Source organism: Amblyomma maculatum, chromosome 11 (assembly GCF_055883805.1).
Source record: "Amblyomma maculatum isolate TAMU_Amacu chromosome 11, ASM5588380v1, whole genome shotgun sequence".
NCBI classification, from domain to species: Eukaryota; Metazoa; Arthropoda; class Arachnida; order Ixodida; family Ixodidae; genus Amblyomma; species Amblyomma maculatum.
Genome location: NC_139354.1, coordinates 20040810 through 20051619, shown reverse-complemented (window position 1 = coordinate 20051619; position 10810 = coordinate 20040810). Strand labels below are relative to the sequence as shown.

At 44.0% G+C, this 10810-nt stretch overlaps 1 protein-coding gene across 1 annotated transcript in view; it reads left to right on the top strand.

The window, feature by feature from the left end:
- Positions 1-9454: 9454 nt before the first annotated feature.
- LOC146173021 (uncharacterized) overlaps positions 9455-10810 on the top strand; it is a 77635-nt gene continuing 76279 nt past the window's right edge. The window contains exon 1 of the mRNA XM_084584769.1: positions 9455-9737. The gene's annotated coding sequence lies outside the window, so the exon portion shown is untranslated. The remainder of the gene's footprint in view (positions 9738-10810) is intronic.

Here is a 10810-nt window from a genome sequence, read left to right as displayed (position 1 = left end):
GTAGCACCCAAACGTAATTGTATGAAAGAGCACTGAACTAGGGTAGAGGGAGCAAGCCTCAGTTCGCAGGTGGAGCCAACGTTTCGACATGTGGACTTGTATTCGTCTGGGCGCACAGATAGCCCTAAAACACTTCGTCCCTAAAACAAGGACAAATTACGGTAAACAAAAACTTAATTGTACCTGTTCTCAATAACCCATTTTTATGTTCCATGTTTCATCTCTGTAAAAGCAAATTGAAAAGTAACATAAAAAAGCAGTTAATTCGTACACGCTAACCTGAAATATTTGCCTTTAGCAAAGTTGTTGCTGTTGTTGCGACTGTAGCAAGGAGAAAAAGAAAATGCACGGGCCTGCTACTGGCTCTGTAGCTGATCGAGCCACCTCCGTAGCCATGGGAGTGTACTCCCCTGATGGGGATGGGACAGGTAGGTCACCGCCGCTTGCGGCGGGAGCTAGCCTGCCACCGACTTTTTATCTGTCGTAGGCCGTCGTAGGCCGCTTCGGTGGTGGACGACGGCTGTTGTTGCGGTGCGCGTCTTTCTCTCCCTCTTCCTTTTCTTTCTTCTCTATTTTCTCTTCTGTCTGCTTGACCTAGGCCCCGCCGGGGTGGTGCAGTGGTAAGACGTCCGACTACTGTGCCGGAATACCCGGGCTCGAACCCGACCTCGGCGGCTGCGTTTCGATGGAGGCGAAACGAAGAGGCGTCCGTGTGCTGTGCGATGTCAGCGAACGTTCAAGATCCCCAGGTGGTCGAAATTACTCCGGAGCCCTCCACTACGGCTCCTCTTTCTCTCTTTCCACTTTCACACCCACCTTCCTCCCTTCCCTTACGGCGCGGTTGAGGTGTCTACAGAAAACAAGTCAGACAGTTACCGCGCCTTTCCCTTCCTATAAATCAAATCAAATCAATCTGCTTGACCTCGGCGGCTGCGTTTCGATGGAGGCGAAACGAAGAGGCGTCCGTGTGCTGTGCGATGTCAGCGCACGTTAGAGATCTCCAGGTGGTCGAAATCTCTGCAGCCCTCCACTACGGCTCCTCTTTTTCCCTTTCCACTTTCACTCCCACCTTCCTCCCTTTCCTTACGGCGTGGTTGAGGTGTCCACAGAAAACAAGACAGTTACCGCGCCTTTCCCTTCCTATAAATAAACCAGTTTTTCCTATTCAATAAAGGGCATTCATTCAATCAATCAATCAATCAATCAATCAATCAATCAATCAATCAATCAATCAAACCCCCGTTCCTCCGAGCATGCTTCGACATGAATCTCCGATCAACTCTGCGACTACGACGCCTCATCCAACACCCCCATCGAACAAGAAAGCCGCGAGAAAATGAATTCATGTTTAGCATACTGTCGGTTGCTTCGTTATTTTATAGTCTTCTTTTATCGCAGTGTTTTGTTCATTATCGGGTTTTCCATCTTGTCATTTATCGAGCTGTCTTTTATCACTATCGTGTCGTGGCGTTTTTTTTTTTTTTTGTTTTTTATGTGTGTGTGTGTGTGTGTGTGTGTGTTCGATTATTATGCACTGTAATTTGGACTGCTATAATATATCCAATTGTTTATAAAAAAAAAGTGATTTTCTTGAACTTATTCCTCAATCACATCCGACGCACGTGCTTCACGGGTAGACCGGCCTCAGTTTTAACTCTGTTCTCAACCTCATAGAGGGACGACGGGTAACCGTAATGGGGATCCCGCGCCTGTGTTGGCCGTAAAGCCGGATGTTTGTGACAGGCGTCCACAGAAAAAGTGTGACAGATACTGCGCCTTTCCTTTCCTGTGAACCAATTATTATTACTCGCGGAATATGACACATATCTCGCTCACGAATCTCGCCATATCGAGGTTGAAACGTCACAGTACAGCAGTCTCATTCGGCAAGAGGCAGCAGTGAGCGGAGAAGAGAAAAGATTTCGCATTTTCAGCTCTTAGTCAGTCCTAAGAGCAAAGCCTGTAACTTTTTTATTCTGCAATAATAGCTGCTTTACGCGGTTTAACTGTATAATTTACTATGTCCCAAGCACGCAGGAGCTATAGATTGTCGGGCGAATATCGACTTACAAATCAGAAGTTCCTGAATTACTGGGATAGACGAGCGCGTGAAGCACGGCAACTTGTGCTGTTACTTCGTCGCCAAAGAAGAATTTAAAGGGAGAGCGCACCTGTTTCCTTTCTTTCTGACGGCCATCTCAGCTACTACGGGGTCAGTTCCCGTACCGTGGAGGGACCGTCGGGAAAGCTATGGTTTTATTCCATTTGGCAGCCGATCGTGCAAAAATCTACGTGTTCCTCGCTACCCAACCATGCAGCCTGACTGGGGTTTGAAGATGCATTACAGCGCACGCAAGCATGTCTGCTTGGTTGCTTTTTTCAACTCGAGGGCGATCGAGGAAGTTTTTTTTTTTTCTTCGCCGATTTTATTGAATCCAAACCATTATATTTGCATGTCGGCCCATGTGAACACGGCGTGACCTACTGTCCGTTAAGAGGACTATATGATGTTGATTCTAACTAGGGCCTAATGAGGGAAATTAGCATAGCTTTAGGACAAGCCCAGCCTATTAAGCTATGTGTAAAACTTTCGAATTTCAGACTTCTCGTAAAACGAAAGTGACAGTGACAGCAAGTAATTTGTAGGCTTTTCCACATTGCATTGTCCGCATCGTGTAATCCGCACCCGGTAATGAGAATCGCATTCGGCATTTCATGCTATATTAATTAAAAAGAGAATTTTGTGTTACCCAAACGTACAAATTTATAGACCACGCGACAAATGTATAGCCCACAAGGTATTCTGCCACTACTATACTGAAATTCACTGTATATTAAGTAAATTGCCATTTGCGAGAACACCAAGCTTGAGATCGAGTTCCCCTTGTGCAGGAGTTCGCTTATTGTCTGACAGAAATGAGCGTACATTTAATATTCATGTCTATAGCCTGAAAGCAAATTTTATGGCCACTGGAGGAAAACGAGAGAGAGAAAGAGAGAGAGAGAGAGAGATACCTTTGTGGCGTAACGTTGTTCGCGTGAAGTCGCCTATAGGCGAGTCGATGCGGCATTTCCCGTAACACATTTCATTGTCCGCGCGCTGCAACGTCCCTTCGTCACGCAAGGAACCGGAGCAGGTAAAGGGGTCGGCGATGATAGCGCACGGGTCTAACGTTGGCCATTGAGTAGCCACGTTTGAATACTGGTGGCAAAAATATGGTCGGGAAGAAGAAAGTAGGGCAGAAGAAAACGAACGAAGGAAAAAAGGAACAGATAGGAAGGAAGGAAGGAAGGAAAGAAGGAAGGAAGGAATTACCCTAGTGAAAAACATCATATGAGTCACAATAACCTCATACAGATTTCTCATACTAAATTCATACAAATCTCATTAATTCTCATATATTTCTCATATGATGAATGAGTTTAGTATGAGATCATATGAGATTATATGAGATTTGTATGAGATTAGTATGAGTTCTGTATGAGAATTTGTATGAGGTTATTGTGACCCATAGGGTTTTTCACTAAGGAAGGTAGGAAGGAAGGAAGGAAGGAAGGAAGGAAGGAAGGAAGGAAGGAAGGAAGGAAGGAAGGAAGGAAGGAAGGAAGGAAGGAAGGAAGGAAGGAAGGAAGGAAGGAAGGAAGGAAGGAAGGAACATATATGAAAAAGGGGCAGGATAAGCTAGGGACAGCTGTGAGAATGAAAATGAGGGAGGGAAGTATATGTTACAAGAGAATGTGGAATTTGAAAGGATGAGTAGAATTACAGAAGGAAAAAATTAATGACGGTATAGCTTGCGTGCAGTGCAGCTGCAAAGCTGAAGCGGCGTTAGACATTCGATCGGTATTATAGCCGCGCAATGTGTGTGAGGAGATAATGGACCTTTTTCAGGTAACGTTCTGCGCATGCGCGATGCCCGGCTGGCCGCCATTTTTTGCCGATCATGCCAGAGGCAGCCAGGCAAAAATGGGGAAAAGTTCGTTGTATGTGCTTTTCCGCGAACAACGTTTTCATCGATCATCGACGCGACGAGTTGCCGAAAATAATTAGGTGCAGTTCTAGTATATTCAGTTCCTTGCGAATGCATGCGTGCTCGCCGCTTGCACCGGCCTCGATCGAGGGGGCGTGGTCAGGTTCACCCGCGTCCTTTTGTCGCAGAATAAACGGGTAAGTGCAGCGCAGAAGGCGCCAGTCAGTACAAAGATGAATCACACTTCTCTGCACTTTACTACTGCCCTATAAGCAGACAGCACCGCTGTAAACGAAGTTTCGCAATTTTCGGAATTTCGCAGAAAATATGCCAGAGAGCCTGATAGCCTGGCTCGAAACATTGCTGGACTTCTCCTGACGACCGCAAGAGGAGTGCGTAAACTATAGGAAAAGAAATCAGCTAGAAGATTAGTTTATAGATAATCGATCTGAAAACGAGCCCTTCGTTTATAGGATCTAGAAACGAATCCTATAAACGCTCGTCAACGCTTATAGGATTTATAAACGCTGACGAAAGAGGAGGTGCGGTCGATCTCAACTGGCGCACGACGCTGGATCAAAAATAATTAAGCAGGATGAACCTGTTATGCAATCGACCTAGAAACAAAATGCACAACCAGAAAAGCTGGCTGAGAAGTGCCGAAAGTATTGTGCAGTTGCAGAGTTATCTGTAGAGCCCACACCTTGTGCAAATGAGATAAAATGGAATTATAAAGCAGGTATTGACTTTCACTGGTAATACTTGCGACAAAGCGTAGCCGAAGAGATGCGAGAACCGCTCATGCATAATTTTCGTGCCCTATCAATGCAGTTGCTCCGCAGTACACCACTGGAGCGCTCTATAGGCAAGCATCTGATTGGGTATGTGCAGTGTCTTAGTTCTACTTACATTTTGTGAGTGTTGCAAACAAACAAATAATTACTTGAGTTTTGATAATAGTAAATTGCTTTACGCATTTTACTCGATATTAGATGCAGTTTAAGTTTGCTTAATTACTCGCGCACTCGGTGCCTCTTTATACAGTGGCAGTTGCAGCGACGACCGAAGTCTGGTCAGCACTCAACAGTTACTGCCTATATCCACAGATATTATACCCCCTCAATAGAAAAGGCGTTGGCTAAAGAGACCGCATTCTCGATGCTTGTGCCCCTTCTCGCAAAAAGGAGTACAAACAATTCCACCTTTACTCCTCTACATTTACTATTTTACTCTTTTTTTTTATTTGATACTAAGAATACCATCAGGGTTTTTACATTTACTCTTCCTGATTTCACCCTGTACATCACTCTTTATTGCTGCTTCGTTCAGGCGTTTACTGTGTGCAGATAGTTGATGCACATTTCCTTTCCTAAAAACGAAAGCTCCCTATTTCCCGTTTGTACGTAGTTACAAGCTTTCCGACTCGATGTTGGATGAAGAGATTTGCATTTCTCGTTACAGGAATAGGTAAATGTTAATGCTTTTTTTTTTAATATTAGATTTTGTATTGGTCGAATATCACAACTGTTGAAAGCTCCATACTTTCGAATTTAGTATTATGTCATTGCTTAAAACAGCCTCTTCTGTCCTTTGCATTCTGTATTGACATCCAAGACCAAAAAGAAATACCGACTTGGTTGATGCTGTAAATTTAGAACATGTTTCGTTTTTCGTTTGGGCTTTGGTAGGATACAGTAGAATACAGCTTAAAAACGCAACAGAAGTTGGTAAAAATGGGCCATATTGTCCGCGGGCGTTCTGTATTGCAGCGCTTACCAGTCGCAATAGTGTAGGAAATTAACTATTTGTTGTTTGACTGTGTTGATTTGAGATTAAAATTGAGCTTAAAATTGACACTTGTGGTAAGCTTTTTTGTTTAGACATAAAAAAAAAAATCTTTAGTGAGCTACTTGTCTTCACGGAGGTACCCTTTGCAACGGTCACTGCAGCGTATCCTACTACAGCTCAGCGTCGTGTATATGTAAGCCTATTTTTCATCTTATTTTCATGCTATTGTTACACTATTACAGGAACCTGAGTCATATTCACTGTATTGTGAGACGCCACCATACACTAGACAAAATCGCGCCCTTTTTCATATCTATAACACACCCTTCATGAAGGGTGCATGAGTACCTCAATGCACCTTTTCTGCACCTTTCTGGAGGGCGTGAGTGATAGGCACGAAAATGAACCTTTAAAGGTGTGATTTTGTTACAGTGTAGTTTCCGCACTTCATCTGCCGTGGGGGAGTGATTTTTATCATTACATGCCTGGCGCAATTCCTAGTTAATATTGAATGTAAATAATGAAAAAGAGGCGCGGAGAATGCAGAAACAAGAGTTGCAGCGCGTACTGCTAATGACATAAGCCAGAGATGGAATGTTTTTGTGCACTCTGGATACTTATGTATAGTGTTAGTTTGTCAAAAAAGACCGTTGGGACCGGCGGATAAATGCTAAGGGGGAGTGACTTGGTTGTACGGCGTGGTATTCAGGACAATCATGCGCTATTGTTTACTTCCACGAACAGGAGAGCGTTTTTTTTTTTTGTCGGGAAAAAAGCGACTGTGGCAGCACACAGCTAGGCGAGGATAAAAGCCCCATCTGCCTTTTCTTGTTATTTAGTTCATTCGTTCCGTGACAGACTTCCTCGCTGCAGAAGCTAATAACTTTCCCGCTGCTCTCCGAGTCTGCTCAGGTGTCAGCTTGCGCGTCACCGACGCCGGAAAGAACTCTACAGCAAACAAGGCGCAAAAACTTTCCGCCATCTATAACTAGGACGCAACTTAAGAAACGGCAATTGTGAACTATGGGTCACGGTGAAAAAAAAAATCAGCTATTGGTATTTCACTATACCTAGAAAGCCAGAGACCTGAGAAAATTTTCAGCTTTATAATTTGGTGTCATGATTTTGTGGCGGTTCCTGCAGACGTGTGTCCAAGGCCCTTGGTTGCACCCGACTATAAGGGTGTTAAGTAGTCCCACTATTACGCGTTAGAAGAATTTATTACATCAGTACTAATTGCAGAAACCGCGATTTAAATTTCATGCATTTCTAGGGACAGAAGTCTGCATCTACAATTTCCACATTTTTTTACAAAATAAAATCCAAATATAGTCCCAGCGAAATAGGCAGTAATCTGCAGCTCCTGTTTTGTTTTTAGATATCAGTGTTTTGAATTTTGTCGCGTTTAGACGGAGCGTGGAGTGAGTGAGCACAGTGCCACATATCTTCTGCCACGGTCTAGAAGCGTCCGTTGCCTTCTGACGACAACGTTGAACGCGTCTGCGAACCGCGGAGCGTCATTCGTCGATCCGTTAGCGCCTAATGGCTGTTGGTCCGTTAACGACGTTTTCGCTGCTTCCTACGAAGTTAGGTCAGATTTACTGGCTCTATAAGGTCATCAAGGGGTGCCATTGTATGCCGGTCGTACAATAATGATGGTCGTATGATGGTCGTACAATAAGCCCTTTGCATCCCGTGGCTTAATCCATATTAACACCGGTGGCGACTATATAACGATGTTAGCCCCATGCGTGAAAACTACAGTGGTCACCTTCTGTTGTAAGTGCATTAGATTGAAGGGCTGTATCTCTATCTTTTTTTTTTTAAACCGAACATTCGGCGTAGAAAAACTCGGACACGTAAATTGTTAATTTAAACAGCGCGAACAGGACAAGCGCTGACTCACAACTCAGCCTGTGCTGTTTTGATGTGGCACAGACACTTATGAGCGTTTTATGGTGGCTACAGTGTCGTCAGTGAGTTCTTCCCTGTCCACGACCCATTCACTAAAAGGGACAAATAAAAAATGCTGCTGTAAAAGGTTCTCTCAGCAACGACCAGTCTTAAAGAAAGCCTGCGTTTCCAACTGTTGCAAAATCCGAAATATCTGTCGTCTCTCGAAATCCAGGTTCCGTGATTTATAATAATCACGGAATTTATAATATTGTGACTTTCAGGTTGCGTTCAAATAACAGTACTACAGCAAAGACAGCACCAATCTTAGTTCCCTGTTTATGCCCAAATTCAAACAGCTACTCTGCTAACCTGGTTCTTTTAGGGGCCTTTTATTAAGATGCTGTACTAATGATGGAAAACACGGCACTTTAAAATAGGTTCGATCTGTAGCGCCCGCATGTGATTGGGATATCTATCTAGCAAACTAAATAATGTCCTTTTTTTTTTTTTTTTTTTTTTTTGTGGCATGCTCTTGTCGAAATTTATCAGCCAGGCATTGACAGAGGCTGTGGTCATCCAAGCCTCGATCTTTGTTAGCCTCACAGTTAGCAAACGCACCTTGCGCCTAATGCAGCGCAAGATACGGGTTCATGTAGAATTTTTAAATAAGCTAAAGTCTTCGCTTTTGGGAGCCGTCCGTATGTCACCAAAACAGCCGTTGGTGTTCCTTGGAGCGCTTACAGCTATGACACTAATCTCCGGAGAAAGCGCATGTTTTACCTGCATGCATGGTTTATCTTTGAGAGAGTCCGCTTTCATCCGCGTTTAATATGCTCCTCCTTTCATATTTGTCTAAGAGATAAGCCAGCGTCTTTGTCATCGGAACGACTTTTTGATTCACACTTTTGCGCTCTCCGCAACCCTGCTCGGCTTACGCACCACTGCCAAGGCCGTGAATGGGGGAGATATGATTTGCTTCGTCACTCCGACAGGCATGGAACGCCACTGTGAACGTGAGGAGTAGGGACTGAACAAGTCGGTTTAAACGATGATCTGAACCAAATTTTAGAATTTCGTTCTCTGTAAGCGATGGTCTGTGTTAACCTGATTCGTTAGAGTTTAAACATATTGGATAGAAAATGTGTATTGATCAAACAAAATTTGTCGTATGTGACTGCAATATCAGAGCTTGTGTTTTATCCGGGTTCGTTGTAACGAGAGTCGGTATATCACTCCATGGGCTCTGCGTCATAGCTATAGCCACGCTCAGGCATTGTCAAGCATTGCTGCTGCTCTCTCTATCAATAACTTAGAGCAAGCAGGATACATGCCCTAACACACCCAACAGTCAGCGACAACAGGACCAATCGAATCATTTCCTGCGTTGCATACAGAGCAACGGCCGTCGCTTTTCGAAGCAGACGACGCTGTGAGCGGAGAAATACACAGCGTGCTGGAACGAAAGCAAGAGGAGGGTCTTTTCATCCTGAAGACACAAAACTCTAAATCAAAAGTCATGCTATTTCTCGAAAATTATCAAATGAACGCGCTACCTAGTGTGCAAGGTATTTCCATATTTATCATCTTATTCTTGCAATTGTTGCAGAAAACATTTTTTTCTGAGCTCAGCAGATGGCGCAATAATCTGGTAGTTGCAAGGTTTAGTTCACTTTGATTGTTAGATTTTGATTCACAGTTTTTGTGCAGAGTTTTACTGAGTTGCACAACCAAAGATACCGAAGCGCCGCTTCACACACATGACACAACGCGATCGCAAATAGTCCGGCGGAGGAACGAGCCAGCCCAAACTGCGTTCAAACATCGCTAGCCGCAGAGGCGGCGGTTAGCGGCGCGGGCTTTTTGGGAGTTGTTTGCTTTTCCCTTTCGCTCTTCATCTGTGCGTGCTGTTGGTGTGGCACACAAAACGGTTTCTGCGGGGGGAGCGGCGCCAGTATTCACTCCCCCTTGGATCGTGCCGGTGCGGCGTGGTTGGTGTGCGTAGGGGGGTATAACGGGCCATGGAGATGCCGGCGCGCGCAGCTGAAAGAACGTGACAGCCTACGCTCGGCCTGAAAAGAAAAGGTAAGTTTGTTTGTTTTTGTTCGTTTTGCGTACCTACTGCTTATGCGTTGGTCGCGCGTTCATCCTGCTAGGTTTTCTTCCCGCCTTGCTCTATCTTTTCGATCCGGAAGGACCTTCGCAAGTTTTAGAAAAGAAAAATGATAACCCTCACCGCGGCAACGTTGAGCGTCTAAGTGGTTTGCGAGCGCTTGTTTTCGGTTTGCTTGTTTAAATTCAGTTTCGCTGTTTAACGCGCCGGCTTTCGAGTTTGACAGCGTCACGACATAAGGCCCGCCATGGATTACTTGTCTCCATCCTCATTTGTGAGTCTGAAACGTCCGTTACTCGTTTTATACCGGTAGTGCTTTTTTTTTTTTCGCAGTGTCTTGATGTTTGTTTGTTTTTTTATTGACGACTGTTGCGGGTTATCTTTGAAGAAAAATAGTGAACAGGAGATTCATCATCACCGTGAATTTTTTATTCTATCTATTTCAATGAATGGGCAGCCGAATGCACACAAATATTCGTCCAACATTTCACAGCAGCGGTATGTTTACCACGTTCGGTGTATCTATTTTGATTACGACTGCTGATTTTTCGACGCTTCGATGAACAACTGACCATGGAAGTCAGTCGCGAGCGCTTGGACATATATATTGTTTATATACATGTTTAAATGTTTCAATGCAATGTTGATTTCTGATTCAGAAGAATGTGCCATGCAGCGATGTTTGCATCGCGGAAAAGAGTCACATAAAGCTGTCTTATTTTGAACCTGGGCTATATGTTTTACTTAGAAGCATGTCCTCATTGTTTTTTGATACTGCCTCGGGGAAGAAAGGCTGAAAAAAAAAAAAAAAGAACGAAATTCACTGAGAATATTTGTGTTTACGTAAACTGTTCTGCGTGAGATTTTATGAAAACGTTACCTATGTCGTCATTTCCGATTCTATGCGTCGTTTATTTGTAAGGATAACAAGGTTGATAGACTTTTGTTTGCTAAGTTATACGCTCAATGCCTGCATTTGTGTTGGTTGTCAGGTGCTGTATTGGCACTGTGTGTTTAAGGTTACTCGAATATAAGTTCAACCTTG